Source organism: Mastigoproctus giganteus, chromosome 8, assembly GCF_048544385.1.
Source record: "Mastigoproctus giganteus isolate SK-2022 chromosome 8, ASM4854438v1, whole genome shotgun sequence".
NCBI lineage: Eukaryota > Metazoa > Arthropoda > Arachnida > Uropygi > Thelyphonidae > Mastigoproctus > Mastigoproctus giganteus.
In genome coordinates, this window is record NC_143582.1 from 221,157,864 (window position 1) to 221,165,808 (window position 7,945).

Genomic DNA, 7,945 nt, shown 5'->3' on the forward strand with positions numbered 1-7,945 from the left:
ATCTGTCTTTGTTCCTCTCTCTCTCTCTCTCTCTCTCTCTCTCTCTCTCTCTCTCTCTCTCTCTCTCTCTCTCTCTCCTTCCACTATTCTATTATTCTTTCTGAATTTCCATCTTTCTTTTTCTCTCTCGTTTAATATTTTTTCCTTTCTCACTTTCTGCATTTCTCCTGTTTCTTTCTTTTTGTATTTCTCCTGTTTTTTTCTGTGAAGAATACACACACACACACTTTTTCTCTTTCTCCTTTTTTCTCCCTTCTTCCTGTTCGTTTTTTCTGCCTACCTTTCTCTTCCGATCGTTCTCCCTCAATCGTTCTCCCTCTACCTTTCTCTTCCGATCGTACACTCAATCGTTCTTTCTCTCTTCCTAACACAAAAAATTTCAGCCTTTTTCTCCTTTTCCCTATCAACTCTATCAATCTTTTAGCCTTTCTCTCTTTCTCGCTTTCCCTTTTTTGCATTTTTATCTCGCTTGGTTTTCGAATTTTTCTCTTTCTCGCAATCTTTGTCTTTTTCCTTTTCCCTCTTTCTCCCTTTCTTTCTTTTTGCCTGTTTCCGTCTTTCTTTCTTCTTGTCTGTTTTCCTTTCCCCTGTTTCTCCCTTTCTTTCCTCTTGCCTGTTTGATTTTCCATTTTTCTGTCTTTCTTTCCTTTTGCCTGTTTTCGCTTCCCTCTTTCTCCCTTTCTTTCCTCTTGTCTGTTTGATTTTCTATCTTTCTCCCTTTCTTCCTTTTTGCCTGTTTTCCTTTCCCTCTTTCTCCCTTTCTTCCTTTTTGCCTGTTTTCCTTTCCCTTTCTTTCTTCTTGCCTTTTTTTCCTTTCCCGTCTTTCTCCCTTTCTTTCTTCTTGCCTTTTTTCCGTCTTTCTCCCTTTCTTCCTTTTTGCCTGTTTTCCTTTCCCTCTTTCTCCCTTTCTTCCTTTTTGCCTGTTTACCTTTCCCTCTTTCTCCCTTTCTTTCTTTTTGCCTTTTTTCCCCACTTTCTCCCTTTCTTTCTTCTTGCCTTTTTTCCGTCTTTCTCCCTTTCTTCCTTTTTGCCTGTTTTCCTTTCCCTCTTTCTCCCTTTCTTCCTTTTTGCCTGTTTACCTTTCCCTCTTTCTCCCTTTCTTTCTTTTTGCCTTTTTTCCCCACTTTCTCCCTTTCTTCCTTTTTGCCTGTTTTCCGTCTTTCTCCCTTTATTTCCTCTTGCCTGTTTTCGTTTTCCGTCTTTCTTCCTTTCTGTCTGTTTATATTTTCCGTTTTCTCTTTGTCTCTCTGTCATTCTTTCTGTATTTCTTTCTTTCTTATATATATATATATATATATATATATATATATATATATATTCCTTTCCTTTTTGCCTCTCTCTCTCTCTCTCTCTCTCTCTTGTTTTCTTCTGAGATAGGTACAACCATTTCTCTAATTGATCTTTCTCTTGATTCTATTTTTGTTCCAATCACTTATTTCATGAACACAAAAACTGAAACTACAGCTACCATGATACCAACACTTGGCCTGCCATCTAGCGTAAACAAAGATAACTGATTTACCATCTCTCTCTCTCTCTCTCTCTCTCTCTCTCTCTCTCTCTAACAGTCAGTAAACTTAATTTAACAATTTAATGGCCAGCCACGCTTTAGAGTAGATGACGTGTGGTCGAGTTGATGCTTTTATGAAGTGTACCAGAAGGGAAGTTAAGAATTTGTGGCGACAGATGAAGATGATGTCCTCCCTGCAGTAGGCAAGTCGAGCGTACCACAAAGTCAAACGATACTTTTCTTACTCTTTCACCATTTCTAGAGAAAGTAGCTTTCTTTTCTTACCATTGGCTGGTGTATCGATTTTGGAAAAATGGTTGTGCACAATAGAAACTTACCTTCTTACTTCTCAAGTCCACAACTCTCAATCGATTGTCTTCAAAGAAACACGTACACTATTGGATGACACTAAAAATGCTTATGAATAATGCAAGGAGCGTTTTTCTATGTCTTTGCTCTTCCTTTGAACGAGTAACGCGCAGTACACCTTACGCTAATACTTTCTTTCTTCCAGACGAGTCTCTTCGTGACGTTTGCAAAAAAAAAAGATCATAATTTGGACCAGTCTCCAACAAGAAAGCTTTTCTTCTTTAATTATAGGCGAATATGAACGAAGAAAGGTGTATTGATGAGTTCCTTTGTCCTCTTGGCGTTTGATTTGCGCGCTGAAGAAAGATATATCGATTGAATAAATTAAATTATCAGAAGAGGAAACAACAAATTCACGCTCTTCTCTTTTGGGCCCCTATTGGACCCAATAATAATTCTTGTTGTTGGGTGTCTTACTGACTGCGTCCTTGAGTTCTTTGCGTTAGAAAGAAATCTTTTAGATCACGTGGGCGTATTGTCAAAAAGAGCTGAAAATGAAAAGTATTCTTTACGTGGGTGTATGGAGTGTACCATTATGGGGATTGATCTCCATAATACCATTTAGTGGCCATTTTATCAGGTGCACCTAACTAATGCCGTGTAGATGCCTCATTCCAACTGGACCTTCGTGGCCTCAACCTTTTCATTTATGGTAGCAGTAGACATTTAAAGTTGTTGGTAGATTGATGAGAGGTAGAACTCTAATGTCATTTGCACGGACTCTCCCGATCTGATGAAAGGTAAGAGAATGACAGTCGCAGCCCCAAAAGTACTCCACCTTGTATTTCTGCATGGATTTGGGATGAGCCACACATATTTGTCAGCTAAACTCAAGAAGGTAATTTTTCCATGAGTTTCAGTAAAGGTGATTCAGTGGCGATTAGTGGAAAATACTTCAAGAGTGTTGGAGTCCGAACTTTTGGAAGTGGAATGATGAGATATCTGTGTCCACTGGTTCAATTTCAGCAGTACATGACAACCCCAATTTATGTCCCCATCAAGAGAGACTCCAGGAAAGGGAATAGATAGGAGCAATGTTGGAGTTGAGTTGTTGGTTTGGATTCAGCGACCCCTGACCAGGACTCATTGAATCTTGAAATGTATTTAATCAAATTTTCAGTCGTAGGTGACAGGTGGATGTGTCGTTTAATGGCCTACGAATTAATTCTGTTGAACACAGCTCTGGACTTGGGACACTGAACCCAGGAATCATCCAATCCCAAACTTTCCATTGTTTGTTTTCGGTGAAAGCTGGTGGTGAGCGTAAGAGGTAACCAAACTCTCATTGTAATTTATGGATACAGTTTTGGCAGTTGTATAGAATGTGATTGTATCCTGCGAGTAGTAAGAAAACTGAGAGCAAATTTGGGACCAAATGCTTCGAGGATAGTCCAGGAGATGCAACTGGTGGCATAAAGACATTTCTGAGGGTGAAGACAGGTAGATGCGATAGGTTAGCATTCCCCCATCTGAAGATTAAGGCTATTTTATTTACGAAATTTAACCAGTTCTGGTTCTTTACAATATTCCCAAAAAGGATTAAGACACTATAACTGGATCCTGGATCTTTCTTAAGTAATTTTACAACTGTTCTGAGTTATTTTTTAAGGTTTCCGCTCTCCTGAGCATGATATGACACGTAAGGCACTGTTCTTAAATAGATGACAATTTGGAAAATCTTTTATGGACATTTCTGGTTTAGTGACATAAAATGTGCTGTTTTGCACTGAGTACTCTGCTAAATCTGTACACGTAGATAGGGCCTGAACACCCATCGAGGTTGTAAACATAGAAAGAAATCACATTATGATAAATCGGTCGATAAATTGATACATAACAATCAGGTGCGTGCATCTTTGAAAAGTCTTCATTGATGAGTATGTCTGAGGACTGGTAGAAACTGCAATTGGTAAAAAACCTTTTAAATATTTAGGTGCCTTCTATCTAACAGCCTTCTCCTCACTCACTGACCCCTTTTTGTGTCGTCTGCAATTCACTTTGGCAGACGACGTGATATGATCTCGTAATGTTTCCGCTATGAACCATTCAGCGCACATCTATCCTTCAGAGAGAGAGAGAGAGAGAGAGAGAGAGAACCACTTCAACTTTTTGCTTTAGAAAATACATCAATGAAACCGATCACGTGATGCTGAAATGTGACTTGCACATCCTTCCATATCGATAAAGGGAAAAAGCATTCTCCCTCTAGAATCACGACAGTCATTATTGGTCACCATCATTGGTTATATTTTTAACTGGAGTTCGACTAATGACCATGGATGGATAGATAAAATCACATTTCTCGCCAATATATTTTCGCTTTTCCATTGGAAGATTTGACCCCATTGAATCTGTTCTATTTGGCTCTATGCCAGATTGGCTGCTCCAGTATTCTTATGACATTAAAACGCCCTTGTCCTTGATCTCCCAAGAAATCTTAAGTGGAATCTCCTAAAAGGTCTTGAAATATTATGCGAAGCATCAAGGTCGCGGGGCCCCAAATAAAAATTTATTTTTTTGTCTCGCGCACAAAAATGAATTGAGCGTTATTTGCAACCACAGATCCTCTTGTTGGATGACTGATGGAGTAAACCACATCGCATGGATGGATTTATTAGCTTGATAATAGAGAAACGCGTATAAAAAGAAAGAAGTCCAAGTCCAGAGACACATTTCTTCGGATGATACGAAACAAAGAGACAGATAGGAAGACGGAGAGACAGAGAGAGAGATAGAATGAACAAATAGTCCCTTTGGTACAAGTCAACGGTAACGAAGATTAATCGATATTGTTGATCGATTTGAAAAATTCATCTTAACTCCATCTATTAAAAAGATTTCTGGATGATTACCAGAGGTCGAAATCGATTTTAACGCGTAGGAAGTTACATAACTGGAGATTGAAAAGAAAAAAATCACATGATTGATGGATCAGTAGAAACCCCCTCGAGACCTTGGGATTAAGCTTAATCCGCTCTTGGTGATAAGGATAAATGTGATAAATGAGAAGATGTGAGGATGCGGAGAGATTTGATTTAATCCCACATGCGCAACTGGTTGAATATCCATCGATATGCGTAATAAGGGATTAGGATTATAATTTAGAGGGGGATTTAGTAATCCCAATTTTAAGAGAAATACCGGAGAAGTCTTTGCTCTCTAATTTAAATTTTTTCAAATTTTTTTCTGGGTGCATTTGAAAATTGAAAAACATTTGAAAATTAAAATACTAGTAATGCGTTTTGTTATTAAAATTATCATAAAAGAAAGAAAGAAAGAAAGAAAGACTGGTTTTCATATAAATCAAGTAAAGATGAGCTTAAAACCCAGTGATAATCGCTGTCGAATAAAGAGATTAATTAAAGATTAACTGTTAGTCGTTGTATCATCCATGCAGGGCTCCTTCGTTGTACAGGAAGGATGCCTTTACAGGGGAACACGCAAAGCTTTGATTTTGATACTTCACTTCCTTTCCAGAGATTTTTTCTTTTCCTTTCTTTTTTTTTTTTTTTTTTTTTTTTTGTACAGCTCGATTATAAACGATGGATGCAAGGGGGACACCGATATTCTTAAGGATATTAAGGAATAGAGGATTATGATGGATCGTGAGATACGAATGAATAAATCGCGATATTGTGAAGTAACCTCATACTTCAGTTTCATACTTCGAAGTCTGCTTTAACTGTTTTAAACACTCTCTCTCTCTCTCTCTCTATATATATATATATATATATATATATATAGAAAGAGAGAGAGATTTTTTCTGTATTTTTTTTCTTTTTTTCTTTCATTCTCTGTTTTTCCTTCTTTCACATTTTTTAAATTCCTCCATCTATCTTTCCTTTTATATTTCTATCTTTCTTTTTGCTAACTGTATTTCTTCCTTCTCATTCTTTATTTCCATATTTCTCTCTCTCTCTCTTTCTTTCCCTCTCCTTTCTCTTCATTTTGTTTTTTCTCTTTCTCTGCAGTTTCTTTTTCCCCTTTTCTTTGTCTGTTATCTTTTTTCATTCTGTTCTCTATTCTTTCTGTTTATTTCTCGCATATTTATTTTTATTTCTACAATTATTCTTATTTCTCTTTGTCCAGTGGTCTTTATTTCTGTTTCTGCGATTATCCTTATTTTCTCTTTCTTTCTCAGTTCCCCCTTCATTCTTACCATATTTATTTCTCGTTATCTCTCTCTCTCTCTCGCCGCCTTCCCTTTTCCCCCTCATATTTATTTCATTTTCTTTGTTTCCTACCTTCTTTCTCTCCATCTTAATTTCTTTCTCTTTTTCTCAGTGCTTGATTCTCTTTTCTCCTTTTTCATTCTATATTTTCTACCAGTCTTTATTTCTGTTTTTCTCTTCCTGAGTTTCATTCGTTCTTTCCCTCTGTCTATCTGTCTGTCTGTCTTTCTCTCTGTTCTTTCTTTTGTTCACCTTTCTTTCTTTCTTCCTCTTCTCCATTTTTCCGTCACTTTCTTTCTTTCTGACTTTATCCATATCTGCATTTCGCTCTCTTTCGCTATCTATATTCTCCTTTATTTTCCCTTTCAGTGTAAATCTTTGTCCCTCCTTTTATTTGGCATTAATTTATCCTCTCTCTCTTTCTCTCTATATCCATCTTTCTTTATTTCTATTTCTCTCTTTTCTTTCTCTCTCTAAATCTATCTTTCCTTCTCTTTATATATCTATCTTTCTTTCTATATCTATCTCTCTTTTCTCTTCTCTCTCTCTATATATATATATATCCATCTCCTTTCTCTTCCTCTCTTTTCTTTTCTCTCTCTCTATGTATCCATCTTCCTTTCTCTTTCTTTCTTTTGTTTTCTATCCCTATATACAAATATATATGTACATCCTCCTTTCCCTTTTCTATTTTCTCTCTCTATATATCCATGTTTCTTTCTCTTTCTCTCTCTAAATCTATCTTTCTTTCTCTCTATATATCTATCTTTCTTTCTATATCTTTCTCTCTTTTCTCTTCTCTCTCTCTACATATATCCATCCTCCTTTCTATTTCTCTCTTTTCTTTTCTTTTCTCTCTCTCTCTATCCATCTTTCTTTCTCTTTCTCTCTTCTCTTTTTTCTCTCTCTATCCATATTTCTTTCTCTTTCTCTCTTTTCTTTATATCTCTACATATCCATCTCTCTCTCTCTCTCTCTCTCTCTCTCTCTCTCTCTCTCTGTATATATATCCATCTTCCTTTCTTCTTTTCTTTTTTCTCTCTCTTTATATCCATCTTTATTTCTCTTTCTCTCTTCTCTTTTTTCTCTCTATCCATGTTTCTTTCTCTTTCGCTCTTTTCTTTATCTCTCGCTTATCCATCTTTCTCTTTCTCTCTCTCTCTCTCTGTATATATATCCATCTTCCTTTGTATTTCTGTATTTTCTTTTCTCTGTATATCTGTATATACTGTATATATATTCATCCTCCTTCTCTCTATACATCTATCTTCCTTTCTCTTTCTCTTTCTCTCTTTTCTTCTCTCGCTCTCTGTCCCTCCCTTTTATTTTTTCTGCTCATCTCCCCCTCTCCCCAGTGTTCTTTTAGATGTGCTAAAGCGCTGTAATTAAGTGTAACGAATAGTTTCATTCTTTTCTTCACAAAGACTTTCTTTCTTTCTTTCTTTCCGATTTCTTCCAATCACTCGCATCCGGATCGGCCTTCGTTCGCCATTTCCCGCGTCCGTTATATCCGGCCAATGAGTGAAAGCGCACTTCTGCCTTCCCAAACACTTCCACCGATACGAGAACAACACTTAATCTTTCTCTCTCTCTACAGAAACCCGTTCGCTCATTCAGACGATGGTACGAAGACAAGAATTTCTGCGTCTTCCCGAATAATCACTTCATCAACGCGACCCCAGCGAACAGCAAAAACACAACCATTCGGAGCGTTAAAAATCGCTCTCAACCCATTACTACTTTCTTTCTATCCATCTTCGAAAACACATTTCCAATATCCATTTATTTAACTCATCTTTTTCTCATCCCCGTCTACTCGCTCATGCGCAGTAACACAATCTAACATCACTACCAACCCGCTAATTGAGGGTCGAGAAGGGCTTGTTTGGATTAC